At 43.0% G+C, this 25,126-nt stretch overlaps 1 protein-coding gene and 1 pseudogene across 1 annotated transcript in view; one reads left to right on the plus strand and one right to left on the minus strand.

Moving 5' to 3' along the window:
• Positions 1–25,126, plus strand: part of FMNL2 (formin like 2) — a 318,406-nt gene that overhangs the window by 102,794 nt on the left and 190,486 nt on the right. The gene's annotated exons all lie outside the window — the stretch shown is intronic.
• LOC102756179 lies at positions 9,944–10,771 on the minus strand (annotated as a pseudogene).

Consider the following 25,126-nt stretch of genomic DNA (forward strand, 5'->3'; position numbering starts at 1 on the left):
GCTTTTAAGCCTGGCACTTTGGCTTTGTAAAGAAAAAAACTGAAAGACCCATGCCTGACAAAGGCACATTAGAGCCTCTGATGTCACAGGGTGAGATGGCACTCAGTAGGCAAGACCAACGCGGAATTCACTAAGCACAGGCACCAGAGGGGGCTGTCAAATTTTGTAAATGTCATTGTGCCTTTTAGTTGCTAGAAAGGACTAAACGATGCCCATTTTGTAGGCACACATCTTTCCTCTCTCTTTTCTTTTCTTTTTTCTTCCACTGTCTGCTTTCTCTCTCCTGAACGATGGGATTTTTATTTCATGAGGCCCTTAGGTGTGTGACCTTCAAGCTTAATCAAGGTTATATGCAGGGAGCAGACTTTGTCTGGGACCACTTTCTTCCTTTGTTGACTCTACTCCTAAGATCCCTTTTTCAGGATTTTCCTGCCATCCAATGCATTTCTGCAAAATTAATTAACAGTGTAAGATTTCTCAACTTTTTTCTTGACCTCTTCTCCCCAAATAATCTGTCGTGTTAAGGCAGGACAGTGGGGCTCCTACCCCTGCAGGGAAGGAGTGGTTAAGGTTTTCACAGTAAATGCCTCTTTCAGACATTTATTTAAAATTACCTGCTGCTAGAGAAGGGAGAACCTTTCATTTAGGTCCATACCATTTGAGCGGGACTTTGGGGTTGAACAGACTAAGTTTTCCTATCCAGGTTTTGTTTTCATTGCTTAATCTCCTAGTGCAAACAGATGTATGTATAAGAGGTGTGGCTTTTTACAATAAAGACAGTCGTTAAAAATCCAAAGGCTTTTAAAATGAAATCTGCTTATAGAAGAAGTTTCTCTGATACGGTGTTAAAGCTATTTGCTGAAACATTAACCTGGTCAGATGTTTGACAGACCACATAAAATTCCTACATATTCCTAGAGTGGTCTAGTGAATTACCACCACCTTTTATCCAATTCCATTCTAAACCAGATTGCATTCTGAAAAAGATTGCAAGGATGAGCCATATCCTATTCCAGCTCTACCCATTGCCACTTCTGGGCTTTTCCTCCACTCTGAAGGCCTCCATAGCTATGGCTCTCAGTTTTCTTATAGAAATAATCTAATTCTTGAAAAGTACCCAATGGGGCCCTGACCGGTTTGGCTCAGTGGATAGAGCGTCTGCCTGTGGACTGAAGGGTCCCGGGTTTGATTCCAGTCAAGGGCATGTACCTTGGTTGCAGGCACATCCCCAGTGCGGGGTATGCAGGAGGCAGCTGATGGATGTTTCTCATCGATGTTTCTAACTCTCTATCCCTCTCCCTTCCTGTCTGTAAAAAATCAATAAAATATATATTTTTTTAAAAAAGCACCCAATGGGGAGTTATAATCACTGAGTCCTCTGGGAATAAAAACTGATTTTAACATTTGCATTAACAAAATAATTAGACACATAGACTATGAAAAATGATATACATTTCATGTATTTTTCTTTGCTTTACATTAATAAGAAAGCGACAAGATATAAGAAAAGCTAAAAGAATTTAGAGACTATAAGTTTTTACTTTTGAATAATGGATAATTTAAGTTTTTTTACTTTTTGATATTCTACAATGAGAATTGATGTAGCAGTACCTTAAAGTATTAGCTTAGTAATATATTTTGGTGTTATATTTAAGGATAAACATCAAAAATCTTTTCTGCTTTTAACTAGATTAATTATTCAAAAACCTATTCACCTAATATTTTTCCTTTAAAAAAAAAAGGGTTGGTCAGTATCCATTATCCATAATACCCCAAGCACACACATACCAGCAGTGTCTGTATAGTTAGAGGCCAGAAAGCAGTCATCTTCAGCTCTGCGCGCACCCCCTCTTCTCTCTCCCTCCTTCTGAGTAAGTCAGCCCCGTCTCCTCTGTTGCCTAACTTCTGTCTCAGACCCGTCTGCCTAATTTCACTGTCCCTTGAGCAAGCTCCCACAAACTTTCACAGCCAGTCTCTCTGTCTTCAGCCTCTTACCTCTCTACTCCATCCTTTAAAAACATTGACTGTTGTCCTCTCAGAAGCAGGACAAGATCATGAGATTTGGTCCCTACTCTGCGTGTCCATTGCCTGTGATGGTTTTCCAAGGTGGTGGGGTCACTGGGTCCCCAGGTCTCCTCCGCCCACCCCGTCCTCAGCCTCAGTTGGAACAGCACCACTTTGTTCTGCCTTTGGAACTTGGAGTAAGATTTTGTTGAACAAAATGTTCCAGCACCTAAAAATGAAAAGTTTGAAAACCCTGGGATCAGGTAACTGTTAAAATGCTACATCTTCCCCTAGATTCGGTTGGTGGCACTAACTTTGAACTTTTGGCATTTTTTTAAAAGACTTTTTATATTGGTAATGTAAAAACATTCAAACCTGTAAAGAATTTTTGTGAGTTTTTTTGAGCCAAACTGTTGACAATTGCTGGGAAGCAAAATCTCAACAGATTGGGCTAGTGCTCCAGAGAATGGTGGTTTTTTTCATCTATTGTTATACATTGCAATCAAAAGGGGATGTAGGTGGGTTACATGAAATCTATTGGTGATAGATTAGCAAGGCGGGAGAAAGCAAAGGGTTTGGGGAACCTCTGAGATTGGATAAAATGATAGACACTTATGTGGGTGCAGGATAGTTAACAGTCAACAATTAACATGATAACAATAACAATGAAGGGATTTATGGTCTCCTGGCGCCCAGGGCATTTGGTTGTGGCCTAAGGGGTCTGGGAAAAAAGGGAAGATGTAAGTCACCCTGACATTTCAAGGATATGTTTCATAGATGCAAAAAGACAGGCTCACTTAAGGTAAAGGTTGACCTTGTCAGGGAAGATACCGGCCTAGGAGGTGACTACCCATCATAACTGCTTTTAGTTAAAGTTTAATTTCAGACCATCCTTTGTGGTAACTTTAGGTCTTTGAGTTTGCAAGACTGCCATGCAGGCTTTCTCTGAGCTTGTCAGGTTAGTATGTGGCCTCTTTCGTCCACAATATTGTTCCAGAATACACTGGATATGTGTTTATGTTCAAATCTCTCACAGCCCTTCAGTTCCTGGCTCTTGTTTATTGAGTGCTTATTGTTCTAGGGCGTTTCTGCATGTTAGTTTATTTAATCTCTATCTAATTGATGTAGGTGCTATTATTTAGCACCATTTGATGGGTGAGGAGACTAAGGCACAGAAGTTAACTATCTTGCCCAAAGTTTATGTAGTTAACAAGCGCGAGCCAGGATTCTGACCTCAGCCAACTTGTTCCAAAGTCTCTACTTTAAAACACTAAACTTGCAAAACAAACTCAATGCGTTAACATAATTAGGTGGCTTTTAAAGACTTGTCTGGCAGAAGGAAGTCCTCAGACACTTAAAAAAAAAAAGTCTGTATTTTATTTTTATTTATTGTTAATCCTTACCTGAGGGTATTTTTCCACTGATTTTCAAATGAGAGCGGAAGAGAGAGGAAAAGACAGAGAGAAGCATCAATGTGAGAGAAACACATAGATTGGTTGTCACTTGCATGTGCCCCAACCAGGGCCTGGGCTGGGGAGGAGCCTGCAATCCAGGCATGTGCCCTTGACTGGAATGGAGCCCGGGACCCTTTGGTCTGCAGGCTGACGCTCTATCCACTGAGCCAAACAACTTCTTTCTAACAGGCTAAACTTTCAATTTGGGGCTGAATATGCCCTTACATTATTGTGAAGCCCAGGCTTGTGTGGGGCCAGTTGGGAGAAGAGGGAGCAGGAGGGACTGGACCACAAAGTCCAGGAAAGAAGGGCAGCAGGCCATCTCCTCCAAAACCTAAAATATCTCTGGCCAGTGTCTTCCCCAACCTGGATCTGAGGTTTCTGCAGCCATTCATTCATTCACACATTTAATTTCTGAAGTCAAGACAGAGCCCACAGTCACCGTGACCCAATTGTATGGCTGCCCTATCCCCTTTACTGTTCACGTCTCGATGAATACGTTTATCGGTTTGGTCACTTTGGGTGTTAGAATTTCCTTTCCTCTCCACAACCTGAGGGACAGTTGGGGTACTTGTAGGTCAGATTCTGAAGAAAAATCTCTGACTCGAAATCAGATTTTCAGGACTGTGAGTCATTTAACTCAGAAGCAACACCAGAAATGCCGGGCAGGAGGCCGTCTCTAGGCCCACTGTCCCGCCCCCTGCCCTTGGTAGCATTTAGAACAAAGCTTGCCTGTGTCTCTCCTCACACATAAGTTTGGCCCCGGAGAGTTACCATTGGGAGGACTACGCAGGGCTGCCACCTTATTTCTGTGGGCAGAAACCACTGCGCAGTGGGTTGATGGGGCAAACACTTCTTTACAAAGACAAATAAATGTGGGTTGGTAGGAATTCGCACACACACAGAAAGAAAGTTTTAAAAAACACTTTTGTAATGGGACAAATGTGACTGCTCAGACCTTTCCCGCATGGACCTGCAGAATGTTTCTCTCTCTCTCTCTCTCTCTCTCTCTCTCTCTCTCTCTCTCTCTCTCTCTCACACACACACACACACACACGCACACGCACACACAGTTAAGTATGTGGGGGAAATAGCAACGATTTTAGCTGCAGAGGCAGGTCTGTGTGGGTGCAGGGCGTTCTTTGCAAACTTTTGTCCAGGCCCAAAGGAGAGGGAGGGGTGTTGTGCCAGGTGAGATGCAATTAGTGGCTAATCTCAGCCATAGACGCAGCAGGGTTTGGTTCTCAGCTTCTCTGTCCAAATGTAAACCAGAGTTTAGACTCAGTGTGATGCAGGATTAGAAAGAAAATACGGCGGAGTGGAAGGTCAGGAGTGGATTCTGGGGCCTGACTGGCCCTGCGTGATTATGAACAGATCCCTTAATTAGGAGGCTGCTAAGCAGTACCCTCATATATGTATGTTCAAAGGGAGCTTTTTGCATTGCATGTGAAATGTGGATTATTGGGCCTGACTGAGTGCTTATGAATTAATACTTGGTGGGGAGAGATGTGTGGAATCCTCAGCCGGGGTGTTAGGGGAGGGGCCCCGTCCAGTCTGTGGATTGGCAGGATGCTTGCTTTTGTTCTTTTCCTCCCCTGCTGCCCAGCCTTCTGGCTGTTTCACTGCTTATTAGCCTCTTTGTTAGAGGAAGAAACAAACGAAAGGAGTTAAGATTCAACTTCTGGTTTTGCTCTGGCTTAGCAGCTGCCCTTGGAGGTTGGCTGGGTGAGTTTGGAGTGCAGCAGGTTAAAGATCTGAACTATCTGTTTGGGTTGTGGATTCGTTTGACTGATCTCCTCCATCCCTTGCCGGGGAGCCCTGATGAGCAGAAAGTGAAAAGGGGGATTCTTTATAACAGAAAGACAAGGCCTTGGAGCCTAATTGGGAAATATGCATGTCCCAAATGTGCTCTCATGTAGCCAAGGCCGAGGTTTCCAACACGTGAAAAATGAGGACAATGCAATGCGAAATACTTCAGAAAGCTTCCATAGCCCAGATACTGTATGACAGGAAATGAAAGTTAATATTAGGGTCGGATTTTTTTCTTTGCCGTTGAGAAAAGGATATGCAAAAAACTGATAAAGAAAGCTAGTTTTCATTATTTTCCTAATCTTTCTGGTCTTGTATTAAATTTAAGCCCATAGGTTATCACTAGTTCTTGGAAACACCTCCGTAAAAATCCTCACACATCAAGGTGAAGATATCTCTTTGGGTGGGTGTCATGTTTCACTTGAAAAAGAACTGTTGAAATCCTGTGGGATCACAGGCAACAAATAGAGTGTGAGAGGCACAGAAACAGCTTGTCTTTGGCCTAAGGTGTTTTCTGAGCCCATGTCAGGGTATCAACTTGGTCTTATTCCGGCCGGCCGCCATCCATACATATTTGCTCATTGATGACTTGCTGCGAAAGAATGTGAGCATTAAGGCGATCCCAGGCGCTCTTCATTGAGCTCTGGCTCTGTGTCTTCAAGGGCCACTGAATGATTGGAACTTTAATCAACACGTGTGAAGAAGGGACCTAGGGTGGCTGTTAATGCCATTGAGTAATCAGAGAAAGAGGGGGCAGTGACCCTGGGGGAGGCCCACATGCTGAGCAGAAGCCTGTATCCCTGCTGCCTGGGGCAGGAAAGCCCTATCCAGGTGGCTGCCTTTGAAGTAGAGATGTCATTGAGAGGATCCCCGGACTCAGTCCAAAGACAGGGAGAAGCTGCTGTACCTGGGAGGCCTGGTGGTATCCAAAGCCCACCTCAAAGGCTTTCTCTTCAGGCAGGATCCCTGGAGCCGAAGGCGACTGTCCTTCTGTATGGACAGCCCGAAGGGAGGTCAGCAAGGGAGGGCAGGGGAAACCCAGCACCAGAAGGCAGACAGAACAGAAAAGAATGAAGCAGCCGGGAAAGTGCACTTAAAAGGGGTGGGGGTGGAGGGTGGCTACTTAAAAGGCAAGAGAAACAAGACCTCTGGGAGAGAAAGCAAATAAATAAGGAAATGGAATGAAATCAGATGAAGTCCTTTTAAGGAAAGGGATGGTGTTAACAAAACAAACAAATCATAGAGAATGAGGGAAAGCTGGTGAAGAGGCCTGAGGAACCTGCCAGCATGCATGCAGGAGAGAGGGACGCTTCTGTTTGAAATGAGGCTGATGTTCTGAAGAAGGCGCTGGGCCGGGGCCCTCCTTGAGATGGGGCTACTAAGTCTTGTAGTTCCTGTCATGTTTCCCTTCACTGGATGATGCCCAGAGTGGCTTGATGAATGCATTTGAATGTGCAGGCAACACATTCGATAAATGCAGAAGGGAAGGTTTGGAGATGAGGGACATCTTAGAGCCAGACCTTTTGTCCTTCGTTAAGTTCCCTTTAGGTCTTTGTTTCTTCAACACACTCCTATTTTAATCAAATTTTCCTACCAACTATCCTGTGAATAGTTAGAAAAGTACTTTGTTCATCTCCTTTCCTAGAATCATAGATTTGATAAATAAGGTTTGAAGAGGTTAAATAAACGAGTGCCTCTATCTCGTAATTTACCTTGTCAGTGAGTCAGAAGTAAGAAGATTACCGGGATGTTGTATTTAACACTCTGTCTGTAAACTGGATTCTGGAGAATGGGATGTCAAAACTCATTTCTACTATGCCCTTCAGTTTACTCCTGTTACAAAGCATCTGTATTTAGAAAGAAGTGTATTTTGAACGCATTTGCTGGTAGGGAATACTATTGGATGGTAGTTTCATTATGAAACTATTTTTGAGTGACACTGTGTACTTGCTCCCATATTTGGCTATTGATAACGGCTAGTTTTTGGTGCCTAAAGAATGGAAGTGGATGTTAATTGTAGCCTGGTAAATATCTGGAAATAAATTAGGAGAGTTGTGGGCAAGAAGTGAAGGTGTCAGAGTCGGAAGCTTTGAGAAATTAAGACTTGCTTGGTCATTTGTTTATTGAGCATCTACTATAGGCACAGCACTGTATTAGGATCCAGCAAAATAAAGGTGAATACAGCACAGTTCTTCATGGAGCTCATGATCGAATGGGGTAACAAACATAAACAGATAGCTTTTAGATGACTTAATTGTAGTAATTATCTAAATCTTTAGAGAATTTTTATAATAACTTATTTGAATCAAACAAAGGATATGCCTGGAAGCAGGATATCAACAGACTGAGAAAAATGCTTCAGAGAAATGACAGTTTGCAACTTCTTTTTTGCATTTGGAATTAAGGAGGTAACTAAGGAAGAGAACTTGAAGGTAGGAGAGAGCAAGGATTACAGGAATAGCTAACACCCTCTCTTGAGGGTGGTCACGCTTTAGAAGGAGGGCTCTGAAAAGAGGTGTTTCAAAGATGTGTTAACCTGGATGTACAGAAACAAGGTACAGAACTTGCTTAAGGCAAAGAGAAGCCTTTTACTAAGAAGTTTCATGCCTGGGGCGTGGCTGTCCTCCATGACCTGTCCACTTAGGAATTCATGATCAGATCACCCTGTGAGGTTACTGTTAGTAGAACCCTTTCTCATCCTCAGGGTATGGGTTTTCTCCAAGACTTCCCATGGTTCCTGGAGATAAGTGATGCTGGGGGAGAAATCTGCGAAGCTGATGTGGGATGGAGGTACACCAACCAGACTGCTGCCTCACTGCCCTCTCCACACCTGTGAAGTTAAATCTCTAAGGCAGGCGATACGTGTTTGTTTGTTTATTAATGAGCCGGGGTTTGTATTCAACTCAAGAGATATATCTATAATTCTTTGTGGTGTTTGGAGGTATGACTGAAAGGATGGTTATAAAGCAGAGAAAGCTTTGGTAAGAAAAAAGGGTCAAAAGATGTATTAGGTTTCTGTTGCTACTGTAACTAATTGCCACAAACTTAGTGGCTTAAAACACAAATTTATTATCTCCTGGTTCTGTATGTGGATGAAAATGGGATCCTACGGAATGTAACCTCACAAGGTGATCTGGTTGTAAATTCCTAACTGGACGGGTCACGTGAATAGTCGTGCCCCAGGTCTACAACTTCTTTAGTGAAAGGGTTTAAACCAGCCCTGGTCATCATTCTTGTGCATCTAGTATTACTTTGAAATACTAGAAGTAATACCCCTCCAATGGGGGTGTTAATCCTCAGCACATCACTTTGTTAACTATCCTGTAATCCAGTCCCTGCCTTGGCTTCTCCTACCTCCATGTAATCTTCCTTACAGTGTCTCCTTAATTTCAAATCCATAAAAGAAGCTGTCAAACTGTTAGTCTCCAGGAGCATTTGAGAGCTTTCTCCACATGTCAGCCGTGTGGTTCAAGTGGACACTTGATGAAAACTGTCTACAGGGTCAGACGCTCTTATGCCACGTAGGTCAGAAGTTTGACGTGAATCTCACGGGGCTACTAGCATCAAGGTGTCCTTCCTGCTGGAGGCCCTAGGAGAGAGACTGTTTCCTTGCCATTTCAGGTTGCCCACAGTTCTTGTCTCATGGCCCCGTTCCTCCATATTCACAGTAAGGAATGCCATTTCTCTGGTTCTCTGTCCACAGCCTTGAAAAGTTCTCCCCCTTTGAGGACTCATAGACTTTGTTGGGGCCCATCCAGACAAGCCAGGATAATGTCCCCATCTCAGAGTCCTTAAGTTTAATCCTATCTGTGACATCTGTTTTGCCACCTAAGGTAACATATTCACGGGTTCTGGGGAGTAGGATGTAGACATCTTTGTCTGCCAGAAAAGGAGGGCTCTGTTCTTTCTGCTCTGTCTCTGGTTCTCTAACCCCGGTGTGTGGGCTTCCAGGTTAATTTTCTCTCACTGTTTTGTTGCCGTAATTGCTGGACAGCTGTGTTGGACACATTCTTTCTTGTCTCAGAAATATTCCCTGCCCAGGCCCTCAGGTCAGTCTACAGGAGAGTCCCCAGTCATCCCTTCTCATCCTGGTCTTGAACTAGAACTTCGTGTTCTGGTTGGATGTGTTTACTTGCCATTGCCCTCTGTCCCCTGTTCTGTCCTGCACATTCCTGACTGGACGCCTTTGCCTGGGTTGTTCCTGCCAAACCAGAACACCCTCTTCCCTGACTCTGCCCATCCTTCCTGTGAGATCTTGACTTCACATTTAGTTTATCATATTTGTCTACTATGGTTATTTAACTTTTAGGTGACGTAGTGGATATTTCTGTCTAGACTAGTCACCTTAAGGCGCTTGTTAAACGGCAGAGTCTTGGGATTCACCCTCAGAGAGATTCGTTGAATGGTCTTGGATGGGACCACGAGTTAGGCTTTTTAACAGACTCTGTGGATGCTGCTGATACAAGAACCTCACAGGCAGCATGTGCTGGAAGCTCCTTGGTGGGGAATGAGTGATCTACCCTTTCATAGTGAGAAACATTATGCTGTCCTTATACGTGAAGACTTGTGTGTTTGCTAAGTGAATACCAGTTTTCTGAAGATGAGTTTTCATCTAGAGAGGAAGTGGCTTGTGGGAAGTGTGTAACAGAGTTAAGGGCACCACACCGTGCACCACCTTTTTGTTTTGTTTTTGATGTTTGTTCTCCTTTATTTGTTATTCTTACGAAATCTCATTTTTGACTGGGCTCGGACGTAGAGGTAGAAGCTCTCAGAGAGGACAGTCTGAGTCTCTTGGCCATCTGTTCCTGATGTTTTTCTTTGGCTTCCTTCATTCCCTTGGCCCAAAGTTTAGCATATTCTGCGGCCTCTTATTTTTCTCAGTACGTTGTTTCTTCAGAGCAATATGCCGGCGTTTGTGTTGCAGGGCATGTGGAATCTTGGGTGCTTTAGTCCTAGGTTTCTCACCTCCTTTGTTTAGAGGCTTTCTCACAACACATGGGTGGACATCATCTTCTTCAGAGAGATTGAAAAGTTCTTCTGGCTCTTTGGGCTCCAGGCGATGAGGCACAGTGGTATCTGTGAGACCAGGAATATCTTCTCTCCTTTTTTATTACAATGACCAAGCTGAGAACACTGACATTGGCATTCACTCTGCCACTCTGAACAGACTTGTGTTTTCTCTCCCGTTCTCCGTGGTCTATAATAGGAGTGCCCTTCACTCAGCAGCAGGGGGACTCGGCATGCGTCCAGACACCCTGCTTCATGGGGAAGCCTTGTTTTTCGTTTCCACTACTGATTCGAACCACATAACCTTTCCATTCTTCATTCAGAGCGTCAGCGGCAACCTCTGTGGCCATACACATCTCATAAAAGGTACAGAGTTTGTATTCATCGTCCACTTCAATGAGTTCCTGGCAGCCAGTGGCAGGGAAAGAAATGTTCAGCTCAGACCCTCCTCTACCCAGAACCAGGGTTTTGGAGAGCTCCGACTGCAGCAACACCATGTTCTGGGGCTTGATTCACATCCCCGAAACTAACCCAACACCCGCCATCTCTTCCTACCTTCATCCTATGCACCAACTTTTTGGAGTCAACTGTTGACTTGTAAAAATTCAAAGATGGACAAAGAGCTGGTCCCTGCAGTCGTGGAAGTGGCTGAGACAAATGGTACAGTTGAGATTTGGAAATAGCCTGTTGGGTGGCAAAATTACCATGCCTCTAGATTTACTTTTCTAATTAACTTTTCGGTGTTTCAGGGATCTAACACGAAATATCAAAAGCAGGAATTCTGTTGCAGAAAAGTTTTGAAAAAGGGAAGATGGCTAATTCTTGGGGACGTGCAGAGGGAACCCTATACTTTCAGGGCTCATTTTGACAACTCTTTATTCTTCATGAGTAGAATGAAAAGAATACCCAAAAATCTGAATTCCCACCGAACCAAGCATTTTTGGAATGAAGCCTTTCATGAATATGCCATGATTTTGATTTCTGCTTTTGTTAAGATTGGAATGGAGTCTTTGTTATTTTAAAGTATTTCCTAGATCCCCCTGGAGAGTTTAAGTTCAAATGATTGGATTTGTTTTATGATTTGGGGGGAACTTCTAGCACAGTGGTTCTCAACCTTCCTAATGCCGCGACCCTTTAATACAGTTCCTCATGTTGTGGTGACCCCCAACCATAAAATTATTTTTGTTGTTACTTCATAACTGGAATTTTGCTACTGTTATGAATCGTAATATAAATATCTGATATGCAGGATGTATTTTCATTGTTACAAATTGAACATAATTAAAGCATAGTGATTAATCACAAAAACAATATGTAATTATATATGTGTTTTCCGATGGTCTTAGGCGACCCCTGTGAAAGGGTCTTTCGACCCCCAAAGGGGTCGCAACCCACAGGTTGAGAACTGCTGTTCTAGCACAAAATGAAACTATTAATAGGCTAATTAAGCAAAATATTTTTTACTGCATTCAGTTGTCTACTTTTCATTAGCTATTTCGTCAACTTTATGGCAGGAAAGGAAGACAACAATTTTTAGAAAAGAGCTTTAACTAGCTATTTTAGAATTCTATTATACTAGAGTTCTGCCTGTTGTAAGTAAAGGAATTTAACCTGAGTCGGAAGAGAAGGTATTAAAAAGAACCAATGTTTTTGTGAACTGGAAGCTGTCAGAATGGTGACAGATACTCTTGAACTGGAAATCACCAAAATTTCCTTCTGATTCTCTAGTCACCAAATAAAGCATAGGCACTTTTTAAAAATAAATATATTACTGTCTTTTCTTGAAAGAGAGTTATTATAAGATGAATTGTGCTAGGAACTTTATTATAGTCTTTGAGTCAATTTAAGCTAGTTCTTTATGTGCCTGTTAAATAAAAATATTTTATAAATTGAGTAAGTTGTGAACATTCACATTCTTTTTTTAAAGCGGGTCATTTGCAAACCTGGTAGTCATGGTATCTTTAGTTGGTAGTAAGGTTCTATGATGACATCTGATTCTGATTGAACTAAGCCAAATAGGACCAACATGGGCAAAGAATACCATGCTGTATGCTTGCAGAGCTAAATTAAGATATTGAAAATTAATGTAGTTATTTGGTTTCAGACACTTAGATATTTTTTTTAAAGCAGCTATTATATCTACAATTTCTTGCCCAATAAAATAAAATGAAAGGCTAAAGGAAGTTACTACTCGAGTTGTTCCACATACGTTATTTCTTCTGGATGGAACTTCGCAATTTGTCCTACACTCATAGTTAAAATTCACGCCAGTGTAACCAAACTTAGGAGTGATCAAGGTATTTTGGCCTAGTATTGAATTAAATTGAGGCAATATTTGTTTAATGTCTTTCCTGCTCACAATGGCACTCTTTGTAGAGGAGAAGAAGAGAGGAGTAATGTAATCCTTGTCTTCAAAGAATTGATAATTTAGAATAGAGCTGTGTAATAGAAATATTATGTGAACCACATAACTAACTTTAAATTTCCCAGTAGCCACATTAAAACATAAAAAAGATAGGTGATATTATTTTAATAATATATTTTATTTAATTCAAGATAGCAAAAATATTATTTCAACATGTAATCTTTATAAAAATCACTAGTGAGACATTTTACCTTCTTTTAAGAATACCAAGTCCTTAAGCCTAACCAATGGACATGGACAACAGGGGGATAGGAGCATGAGTGAGTGTGTGTGGGGGGGAGGTTGGGGGTTAATGGGGGGAATGAGGACACATTTGTAATACCTTAATAATAATTAAAAAAAAAGAAAAAGAAAGAATACCAAGTCTTGAGAATCTGGTGTGTGATTTACTGAGAGGCCAGTGACCTCTCAGTGCATAGGATGACACTCATCCAACTGAGCCACACCAGCCAGGGCTCCAGGGGATCTTTAACAAAAAAGACTTGTACTCGGCCCTAGCTGGTTTGGCTCAGTGGATAGAACGTCAGCCTTCGGTCTGAAGGATCCTGGGTTCAATTCAGTCAAGGGCACATGCCTGGGTTGTGGGCTTGATCCCCAGTAGGGGACGTGCAGAAGGCAGCTAATCAATGGTTCTCCCTCTGTACTCAGCTGCCAGCCCCGGATATACTGATTTCATTGGTGTGGGTGACCTAGTCATTAGGAGTTTCCAAAGCTCCCTAGATGACTGATGTGTAGCAAATTTGGGAACAGATCTATTATAAATTCTCACTCTGCATAGCCTACATAAGTTTGCTAGAAACAAGTACAACTAAAGAAGGAACCAAATAGCACCTGGTTTCTACGACTATTGAATATAAACTCTTATTTGATCATATGAAGCCCTGTGCATTAGGTGGAGCAGAAATGATTTCCATTTGGCTAATGAAAAGATACTCAGAGGTTAGTTCACTTGCTGAAGGTCACATAGCTGAGGGTGATGGAGTCATATCTTGTATCTGAATCTTGTGTTTCTGCCACCACATGAGCAGAGCAATATAGAGTATACTAGTATAGCTGCCTCCAAATCCGTGGCTTGTTTTCCTTCTCATAATAGAGCCCTTGTGCTTAGATTGGTAGAGAATGTTTCTTTTGATATTTAGGGGGAAACTCTCATTAACAATTGGATGTTTGTAGTGCAACAGATTCATGATCCTCTAAAGAGCACTGTGTTGGGTGTTGGGAGATCTCTGCTCTTTTCCTGGTACAACACGAGCTTGGTGACCTTGAGCCAGCGTGTTAGCCACTTGGTGCATCAGATGTCTAGTTGTGAGAGCGGGAATGATCAATCCTGCCTGTTCCATAACTTAGAGGATTGCTGTGAAAAGACAGTTGTTGCCCTGGATTAATTGTTCTTGAAATATGTATGAAAGTAAAACGCTTTTCCCTTCCACTCTCTTTAAATAATAAAACATGAATTAACTCAACCCTCATATAAGCCTTAGGAGATAGAGCCCATTTTACAGATGAAGAAATTGAGGTTTAATAACTTGGCCTCATACACTTGATGAGAGCTAGAGCTGTGATTAGAACCAAGGTTGTTTTACTCCAATGCCCATGGTCACATACAAAACTAAATTATACCCTGCGGCCTGAGTACAGTTCGTTTTCAATGGGTTGCTTATGGCATTCTATATTAGTGGTACCAAGAGATGGCAAGATTCAACAGTGACTTTGAAGTTTCCTGACTTAGACTTATAACAGAGAGTGGATAGTTTCTCAGTCTCAGGTAAAATGTAAATAAAAGCTTCTTTAGAAAATATTGCTATTCATATGCCTCAGTCTTTAAGAGCAGTGAGCTTGCTATGCAAAGACAGGTTTCAAACCGCCCCCTCACCCCCCCACCCCCAACCCCGGATTTTTCTAATAGGGATCCTAGAGATCCCAGTACTACTCATTGAGCATTTAATTTGAATCCAATTAGTTAATAACTAATTGAATGTTGGTTTCGATTTTACCTGGTTCCTCCTCCCCCTTGGAGAAAAGTATTTTAAACCTAGAATAGGTAATGATTAAAGTTCAAATATATATTCCCATCCCCACCCACCCCCTCTCTTTTGCTTTTCCGTGTGAGTGGCAACACGTAGAATGTGGATCCTTTTGCTCTTCTTACCTTGTAAGCTAGCTTTAAACATGTTGTTCTTCTCGCTTTATCATTTTTTCTAAAAGCTCGATGCAGACGTGTCTTGTTTGGCTCCCTCACCGGGTGTGATAGTTCTCGCTTTCCGTCGCTTCTTGGGAATACATCTTGATGAACTGAACTTTGTCCACTCCCGTGAAATTGTTTGGGGGGAAAGGGAGCAGGATCCACTTTCTTGAAGGTTCCTCCTGGCATTTGTCTGTTGATGAGCTTTTATAATTTCCATCTCGCCGTTCTGGCCCCGGGAGGATAACCTTGGATCTTAGTGTGGACTTGATTGAGTGTAAAATGAGTTAGTACAAGTGAAGTGGAAACATCAGTCCATGAGGAGGAGGTTCAGACGCTAAATCCTCTAGTTCGATGAAGTTGAAAGCATTTCCCCTAGGGCCTCTCTGGGAATGCCTGTCCTATTTCTTAGAGAAGTAAAGCTACTGTGTACATGCAGTTGCTGTTTATGCCTTTGACATTTGTGCTCAGTTCTGTGGGAAATGGAAAAAAAAATATTGCTCTTATCACTGGCCTCGGGAAGATTATCGAATTGGGAAGATGACCTTACAATATTTGCTAGACATGTATCTAGCTCCTCTCTGCTAGGCACAAGATGTACAAAGATTTAAAAACAGCCACGGGTGCCTCGGCTGGTGTGGCTTAGTTGGTTGGGTATCATTCTGTGCACTAAAGGGTTGCCGGTTTGATTCCCAGTCAGGGCACATGCCTGGGTTTTGGGTTCCATCCCCAGCATAGGAGTCAGCCAATCGATGTTTATCTCTCCCTCCCCTTTCTCTCTCTCTCTCTTAAAAAAATTAATTAAAAATCTTTTTTAAAAATAAAAATGTGTGTTTTCAAATATTAAGAGGTGCTACCCTGTTTTGGTTTACAACTTAGTAGAGAACTCATCCATGACTTAATAATGCAGTTTGATCAGTATTGCCATAGAAGCATGAACAAGGAACAGTGAGGCCTCACAGCCCAGAGCTAGTGATAAACTGCCAGGGAACTCAGGTCGTCTTCACAGAGGGGCTGCCGAGCTGAGTTTTGAAAAGGTTTCTTCTCAGACTAATGGAATTGGGCATTTTTGGAGGCAAGAACATCATGTACAGAGGCACTGAGGTATGAAATACCTTGGTATTTTGGAGAATATACCACAAGAGTAGAGGGAGACCTTAGTATTATTTTGTATGTGGCAGGCAGTACAAAGGAGCCCGAGAGGAGGAAGGCTGAACTAGCCAGGTTTGGAAATACCGCTGGGATGTTCCAGATCAGTGGGCTACATGGACAAAGTGCCTAAAGTGGGATGCAGGCATAGTATGGAAGGAATCCGTAGAGGTCAGAGAGGCGTGGCTCTGCTAGTACCCTGAACAAGACTGTTGGATCTGAGTCCAAGTACAGTGCTGTTGCTCTCTTTTGCCTGTCTTTGCTCCTTTTTCTTTAAGGACATGTTTCACTTAAAACCCCAGTAATTATTCCAGATTGTGACAATGGATCTATCCTCTCCCTGCTCAAATAGTTTCATGAGTAGGTAACAGAATGCTCAACACTGTCGGCTGGAGGCACATGCTTTCCCTTAGGGAGGTTGAGTTTCTTTGATGGGAGAATGATTCAACACACTATCGTAGTGCTCTGGCCCCAGGATACCGGTGGCCTTGTACATAGAGCAAAGGAAAGGGGTTCCCTAGAATTTCTTTTCTGCTCCGGGGACACACAGGTATAATAGTGAGGATATCCTTAATGAAGGCGTCCATTTATGGTAGAGATGAGAGTTTGTGACAGGCACCAGAATGATGGCTGGAAAGGTGGCTAAACAGAATTGTGGTTTGTTACTTTCAAGAAGCAACTTGGTGACATGGGACAAAAGCATTGGACAAGGATTTGAGAACCTTGTGGTCTAATCCTAGTTCTAGCCTCACTAGTCCTGCAACCTTGGTCTTTCTTTCTGAGCCTTAGTTCCCTAAGAGGCAAATGAGAACAGTGTTGGGAGAGTCAGAAGAGCAATGCACAAGCCTGGTGAACGATCTGGCACCTGGCAGTTTGCGAGCTCTGGATGAATCCTGTCATTTGGCACCTCCACCTGGCTGCTCTGTGTCTCCTCCTGTGCCTGGGCTGGGCCAGCCTCTGAGTGACTCGGTGTCGTCCTGCAAACTGTCTTAGCTTTGCAGAAACCGTTTTTTTCTTAGTAAAACTTTATTTCTTTAGTTTATTTTCTCTCTCTGGTTTTCTTAGACGGAAATGATTCTAAAGAAGTATCTGGAATTCTTTTCTTTCCCCCCTTAACCCCTTATTGCCTACTTATCCCCAGTGGCCACCTCAGTATCTCTGATTAATGGTGGATATAATTTGGGTCACATTGGATTTGAAAACCAGAACAAGTCGTGTCAATAATTGGGTCTGAAGAAGTGTGGAGCTGAGTCCCCTCATGAAATAAAAATGGTACAAGGCCGTTCTGTTTACACTTGGTCTCCTTTATGTTCCTCCCTCTGAAGACCCCTGGGCTTTCCTTAGTATTGAGGGGCAGGGGCGAGAGGAGGTGGTGGTGCAGACAGCCCTCTAACTACAGTATTCTTTTCTTTTTTTTAAATCCTCACCCAAGGATATGTTTTTATTGATGAGAGAGAGAGAGAGAGAGAGAGAGAAGAAAACCATCGATCAGTTGCCTCCTGTACAACCCCCATTAGGGATTGAACAGGCAACCTTTTTGGTGTACAGGATGACGCTCCAACCAACTGAGCCACCGGCCAGGGCTAACTGTTATTCTTGAATGAATTACCTCTAAAGCATTATACATTCTTGCAGACTTCCTTCTTTGTACTTTATAGAGTAGGCCTTTCTTTCTCAACTTGATCTAAAGCATAGCAACATCTGTGGTTCCCCCAAAGTACTGTAAGCGGAGGCCGCAGTAGTACTCACATCTTTCTGTGGAGTTTGGTTGGTGCCGCAGAGCCTGTTGCTTCTCCTCCCGAGTATCGGGCCGCACAGGTTGTGTTCCTGCAGTTTTGGCACTGTGGAGGATTATTCCCTCTTCCTCCTCCCTGCCTCCTCCAGCCTGGGGAGCCTCCCTTACAGCCAGAGGGGCCAAGTGAGGCAGGGCTGTGCCTACAATGAGGGAAGCCATAGTGTTCTTGGCCTTGCCCCTGTATTTATTTCTTCCCTGGACTGACACTGCCTTACCTTAACCCTTGAGTAAGCCAAGTGCCTGGGCAGAATTCCAGTTCTTTTTTTTTCCCCCGGGAATTTGGCTCTTCCTCCCCCCACCCCCAACCCCCACTTTTTCCTGGAAGTGCCAACACGTTTCTCTACGTGCTGAACCTGTTCATCAGTAATTCTTGATGGATCGTCATTCCTTTGGCAAACTGAAATAAAGCAGAAAAATCTCAAAATAGATGTAACCAGAATCCTCAAACTTAATAAATACCATATGTGCTCACACTCGGAGTTCAGTTTGTCCTGTTCAGTGCGAGGCACTTCTCCCACTCTCCTGCCTCCTCCCTCCCTCCCTGTTTTCTGCAGAGGGAAGGTGGGCAGAGCTTTCCCAGCAGCTCCTGCCTGTGTTGCGTGGCGCCTGTTTTCATCCCATGCACCTGTTTTGATAGACTACAGTGTTTAAAGAACTGTCTGTACATACATTGTTTTGCTTGTGGAGGATGTTAGCAGTACAGGGTTGATTCTGTTTGGCATCTTCAGAGCGAGTGAGCTGTGCTGTTTTTCCAGCATGAGCATGGCTGTGCACACTGTGGGTTTTTGCCATGCAGCATTTTACTTCTAGGAGCAGGTGAGGTGAGAGGTTGTGTAAGCCAATAGCATTTTCTCCATTGCTTTTCAGAGAGAGTGGAAGGGAGGGATGCAGGGAGGGAGAAGAAGAGGGAGAGAGAGAGAGAAATATCCATGTGAGAGAGACACATCGATAGGTTGCCTTTGTATGTGCCCCGGCCAGGGCCAGTAATCAAACCTGCAACCCAGGTAAGTGCCCATGACTGGGAATCGAACCCTTGACCCTTTGGTTCTCAGGCCGACAATCTAACCACTGAGCAACATGGGCTAGGGTGCCAACAGCATTCTTTCATTGAGCTCGTAATGTGTGCCAGGCACTAGCTGTACAGGTTTCAGTTCATTTAATCCTCAAAATAACCTTATTGGGTAGGTACTATCATCATCATCATCATCATCATCATCATCATTCTGCTTTCCCAGTGAGGAACCCAAGGCTCAGAGAGGTTAACCTACCTGCCCAAAGCCCTGTGGCCCAAGCTTTCACCCAGCTCTCAACTGCTGCTCTTAAGTTGCTAAACTAAGTTATCCCCCCAGGAACTGAGTTAGCCCCCGAGTGAGAAAGCATAGAATAGTCATGGCTTTAATTTAACAGTGATATCTCTATTGGAGGGATTCTGAAGAATTCTGACCTCATTACTTCTCTTGGGGCCTTTCATTAAGAACAACGTTTCCCTGATCCATGAAGAGACTCCTGCCTGCTTTCTCGCGAGTGAGTGTGGCTCTGGAGCTGTGCTGTCAACTCTGGAAACACTTGCCACATGGGGCCGTGGAGCATGGAGACGCTGAGAAGCACATGGTTGCCCTTTAGTGAATTTAAGTTAAAAAACAGATCACTCCATTCAGTTTAATGAAAACCTTTCACGTATACTTGAGCAACGTAGGTATGTGAGCTTAGGGTATGTGAATTTGCTTTTCAGCTGTGTATTTTATGAAACCTAAACATAAATCAAATGTATCTGGTGAAACTTTGGCATCTAACTTGGATAGGATTTGGAACATTAATTTTATCTTTTAAAATATTGTCTCATTAATAACTTTTGTACTGGTCACATGTTGATGTGATATACTTAAAGCAACATATCTAAAATATTATTATTGAAATCAATTTCACTTCCTTTTACTTTTTAATGTGACCACTAGAAAACTTGATTCCATATGTGGCTCACATTATAATTCTATTTGACAGGGCTCTTGTGGAGCACAGACATGAATGTTTCCCTGTAGAATAATATTCGGCTACAGCAAGTGCTCAAAAGCTAATTACTGAATGGGTGACTTGTCTGTGGGAGTGGCTCGGAGAACTGATTTAGTGGGGAGAGCTAATGGAATCTGATTATTGTTGTTGAAATTGGTGTCTTATTTTAGGATATAAATGAAACAATCCTATATAATAAAAGCCTAATATGCTAAGTGTCTGATATTCTACTGTTGGACCAGTCACTATGATATGCATTGACCACCAGGGGGTAGATGCTCCGACCAGTAGGTTAGCTTGCGGCGGGTTTCCAGCCGATCCGGACTGGGCAAGATGGGCTGGACATGCCCTGGACCCCTCCCGTGGTCCCTCCCTGGCCCCAATCATGCAACGGTGGGGTCCCTCAGCCTGGCCTGTGCCCTCTTGTGATCCAGGACCCCTCAGGGTATGTCAGAGAGCCGGTTTTGGCCTGATCTCCAAAGACCAGGCTGAGGCACCCCACCAGTGCACAAATCTGTGCACCTGGCCTCTAGTATGATGTATAATATGCTAGATTTAGCATACATAGTACTGTGTGGCCTTTTGAATAAATTACCATTTGGGATATCATGGGATAAGGTGAAGGTGGAGATAATTAGCATGAGTCAGTTTCAGTTGACCCTTGAACACTGGGGACTAGAGGTGACTCCTCCCAAACTTAATTACCATCCTATCCCTCAGAGTCCTTGGGGGATTGGTTCCAGGACCCCCACAGATACCAAAATCCATGGATGCTCCAGGCCCTTATATAAAACATTATAGAACAATGCACATGCAGATTCCCAGCTGTGGATCAAAAATACTGTTTTCGCCTTGGCTGGTTTGGCTCAGTGGATAGAGTGTCGGCCTGCAGACTGAAGGGTCCAGGGTTGGATTCCAATCAAGGGCACATGCCTGGGTTGTGGGCTCGATCCCCAGTAGGGGGTGCGAAGGAGGCAGCCGATCAATGATTCTCTCTCATCATTGATGTTTCTATCTCTCTCTCCCTCTTCCTTCCTCTCTGAAATCAATAAAAATATATTTTAAAAAGAAATTTAAAAAATACCATTTTCTATTCGCAGTTGGTTGAATACTTGGGTGGGAAACCCTGGGATGTGGAGGACCAACTGTACATTTATTGGGGGAAAAAATCGTGTGTAGGTGGACCCACACAGTTAAAACCCGTGTTGTTCAAGGGTCAGCTGTACTCAGTTGGTCAAGAGGTGTTTCCTGTTTCTGCTGTGAGCTGAATTACACTGTAGCATTTGATTCGTTTTTCCTTCCCTTTGGCAGCATTTGACAGTTAAGTGTATGAGGCCCTCGTGATCTGCCTCCTGCCAGCCTCTGCCCCGTCTGCCCTGCTGTTCAGCAGTGCTCTCATGATCTGAGAAGCCCTGCTCGTACATGCTGTTTCAGGCCTCCTTGCTTGGAGGCAGTCAGTGTCTGTTGAATCAAACAAAACTAAGGGCCTGTGTTGCCTTGGGAAGCCACTGCCCCGAGTAGTGATCCCACCCTCCTCAGTGTCCATCTGCCGCTGACTGCTCTCCTCCAGCCTCCTTGATTAGTATTTTTCTGTGCGCCCTAAGTGTTTGTATGTTCTGGGGCTGCACTCTTCCTCATTTCATTTCTTTCACTCTGTGTACTTCTTGAGCTTTCCCGTGTACTCTCATGACTTCAACCCCTTCTTGCCTGGGTTTCCAGTGGTGAGTCGCCTTGGTGGAAGTGCTGAATGAACCCCATCCATGTGTCCTTGCACTCCTCTTGGAGGGGTCAACAGTTTGAATTCTGTGCTTCATTGATCATGCAATTAAGAGTCAGAAAGTACATGTTTGGATCTTTTTTCTGCTACTCATTTTTTCCTGATCATACTCTTCTCTCTTTTTTTAAATGCCTCAGTCCTTTAGTTTCCTCCTCTGTAAAATGGGAGCAGTATTTGCCTACAAAGGATATTCTAAGAAAGCATTAGATCATCGTAGAGAAACACAGTCGGCTTATGGTGTATTACAGGTGACTTTGTGCTGAAGTTCAGATTAGTTACCTGCCATTGGATTTGAAATAGTACATTAAACTGAGACACTTGACTTATGGATGAGGGGGAATTTATTACTATTAAAGCATTTTGAAAATGAATTTCTAGTTTAAGTGTCTATTTTTTCTTTCCTACCCTTACCTTTTGCTTTGTGTCTGCATTATTGTTTTTAAAAGTTTCACACAGATTGGAATAACTCTTAGCTTTAAAGAAATCCTTTTCCATCTCCCTCTTGTAGAGGATGAAGGTTAGTGGTAGGTGATACTTGAGGTACGATAATGCAGGGTTTAGGGCGTATGCTTAGAAAGTGAGAAGCCCTGGCGTGGAGTTCTGTTTCTGCCTCTTCAATCATAGTGTGTATTGAGCATGTTACTTAATCTCAGATGATATACACCGAGTGGCCAGATTATTATGCCACCTGATGTTTGTAGGCAAATTAGCTGTACACTGCATCATATGGGATACGGAAGCCGAAGGCCTGTTCGAACACCTTTGCTGTCTGCAGTTACCAAGATAAAACATCTCCAATTCGCACAGGAACACAAGGATTGGACAGTCGAGCATTGGAAAAAAGTCATGTGGTTCGATGAATCATGTTTCCAGTTGCATCATGCAGATGGCAGAGTGAGAATTTGGCGGAAACAGCATGAAAGCATGCACCCTGCATGCATGAGTACAACCCTTCAAGCTGGTGGGGGCAGTGTTATGGTTTGGGGCAGGGGTCCTCAAACTTTTTAAACGGGAGGACAGTTCACTGTCCCTCAGACCATTGGAGGGCCGGACTATAGTTAAAAAAAAAAAACTATGACCTCGCATCACCTTTCAACATCTCGTGGAGGCAATGCCAAGAAGAATCGCCACAGTATTGAAGGCAAAAGGTGGCCCAATGAAGTACTGATGGGGTGGTCATAATAATCTGGCCACTCAGTGTATAGCTCCTTTAGAACATAATAATTGCTCAAAATATTAGCCATTATTATTGGCTATTTTCTTAGAACATCACTTGAAGATTTAGGGGAAGGTATTTGATATTGCTCTTAGGTCTTAACCAAGTAGGAAAAAAGCTAATAAAGATGAAAATATCTATAAAGGAGATAGAAAATTTATTTCTTCCAGATTAGCAACTGATTGTAGATAATAGTCTATAAGGAAAAATATGCCTCATCAACCTATTTCCTCCATAATTAATCCACAATCCTGTCAATAAAGGTTCAAAAAATAGTCTTCTCACAGTTCCACTTCTGGATCCCCTTTGCTGGTTTAATTCTAAATTGTATGCAGGGTTTGAATTATATTATGGAATCCAAGTGAGTATAAGTGTCATATACAGTTCCAGGAAGGAATGAATCATATGTTCTGGTCCTTACATGAATGGGAGACCCAAGAGTTCAGTCAGCTAATTTGACATCTAGTCAGAGAAACTGTAAGGCAGTAAATACAATTCTCATTTGAAACTGGGAGCAGAGCAGGGGCTTTAAAACTGTGTGCTCTTTATGAAAGGCTGTTAATTTAATTGTGTGTGTGTTGTTGTTGTTTTTAATGAAGGATTGGCTTCTGATTTTTAACTGGCTTTGCTCATGGTGTGACCGAAGCCTGTGCCGTGGAAGTGTTAGAGAACGTTTGGCTTCACATGAGAGACCTCCCTTTCATGTCTAAGGAAGCAAGGAATGTAATTTTAAGTTGTTTGGAAGATTTAACTTTTAAAGCTATGCCATAAAGGCAAAAAAAAAAAGAGCAGAAAAGTCCCGTAGGCTGTCATTTTCTTCGTTTTATCCGAGCTGGCCTTGCAGTTTTGCCCTTTGTGCCATTTGAACAGCCACAGGATATTAGTTTAACTCCCTGGGACGTTGGGACCATGTTTTGTCTTTTAGAAAAATACAGTTACAAATGACTTTTTTTTTTTTTGCACAACAAAGTTCAACCCCTCATTTTAATCCTCTGAGGAGTGAGAGGCTGTTTACATTGAGTAAGTAAGATATATTTATTCTTCTTGACAAAGAAAGCCAAATTATTTACCAGAAAGCTCTTTAGTTTCCTGTACCTAGCACTTGACTGCAGGGTGCCTTAAAAAAGCAAGGGACCAAAAATAAGCAAAGGAGTGAGCTCTGGGTACAGCCCACATGGTGTTGGGGTCGGCATCTGGGGATGGTGCTGGAGCCAGCATTTGTCTCCTTGTGGTTAGATTTAGCAACTTTTAACCCTGCCTCTTCCACTCCCTGAAACTTATATATAGGAATCTTTTCTTAAGCAGGATCGCTTGGAGACCTGTTATTAGTTCCTTTGGGGTTCTGAATGGTGATGCTATTTGGGAGATAGAGCTCTTTGCTTACAGCATTGCCAGAACTTTTCTTCAAAACGGGGAGCCCACCTTAGTGTGTATTTTAATCCGGTGGTTCTCAAACCTGTCTGTATAATAAAAGTGTCCTGGGGAACTTTTGAAAATTCCGAGTACCAGGTTGTCCCTTGTGCTGAGCCCTTAGTGATTGCGTTATAATCTCAGGAGTGGGATCCAAGGGACTCCAGGGGACCGCCAGCACTATGAACTGGTGATCAGATCCACTCTAATCTAAAGAGTGGATTGCTGCATAGTATTCCATGGTGTAGATGTACCACAGCTTTTTTACCCACTCATCTACTGATGGGCACTTGGGCTGTTTCCAGATCTTAACTATTGCAAATTGCGCTGCTATGAACATAGGGGTGCATACATTCTTCCTGATTGGTGTTTCAGGTTTCTTAGGATATATTCCTAGAAGTGGGATCACTGGGTCAAATGCCATATTTATTTATTTTTTTAGGAAACATCATATCGTTTTCTATAATAGCTGCACCAGTCTGCATTCCCATCAGTGTACTAGAGTTCCCCTTTCTCCACATCCTCCCCAGCACTTGTCATTTGTTGATTTGTTGATGGTAGCCATTCTGACAGGTGAGGGATCTCTTACCCTTTGAGACAGCATGGAGGGACCTGGGGACTATTATGCTAAGCAAAATAAGCCAGAGAAAGACGAGTATCACATAATCTCACTCATATGTGGAATCTAATGAACAAAATAAATTGATGAACAAAATAGATCGAGAGACATAGAAGCATAGAAGAGACTGCGGAATCTCAGAGGGAAGGTGGGGGAGGGTGGGAAGGAAGAGATCAACCAAAGACCTTGTATCTATGTATGCATAACCCATAGACACAGACAATAGGGTGGTGAAGGCCTGGGGCAGGGGACACACAAATACCAATCAG

Source organism: Myotis davidii, unplaced genomic scaffold (genome assembly GCF_000327345.1).
Source record: "Myotis davidii unplaced genomic scaffold, ASM32734v1 scaffold753, whole genome shotgun sequence".
Lineage (NCBI taxonomy): Eukaryota > Metazoa > Chordata > Mammalia > Chiroptera > Vespertilionidae > Myotis > Myotis davidii.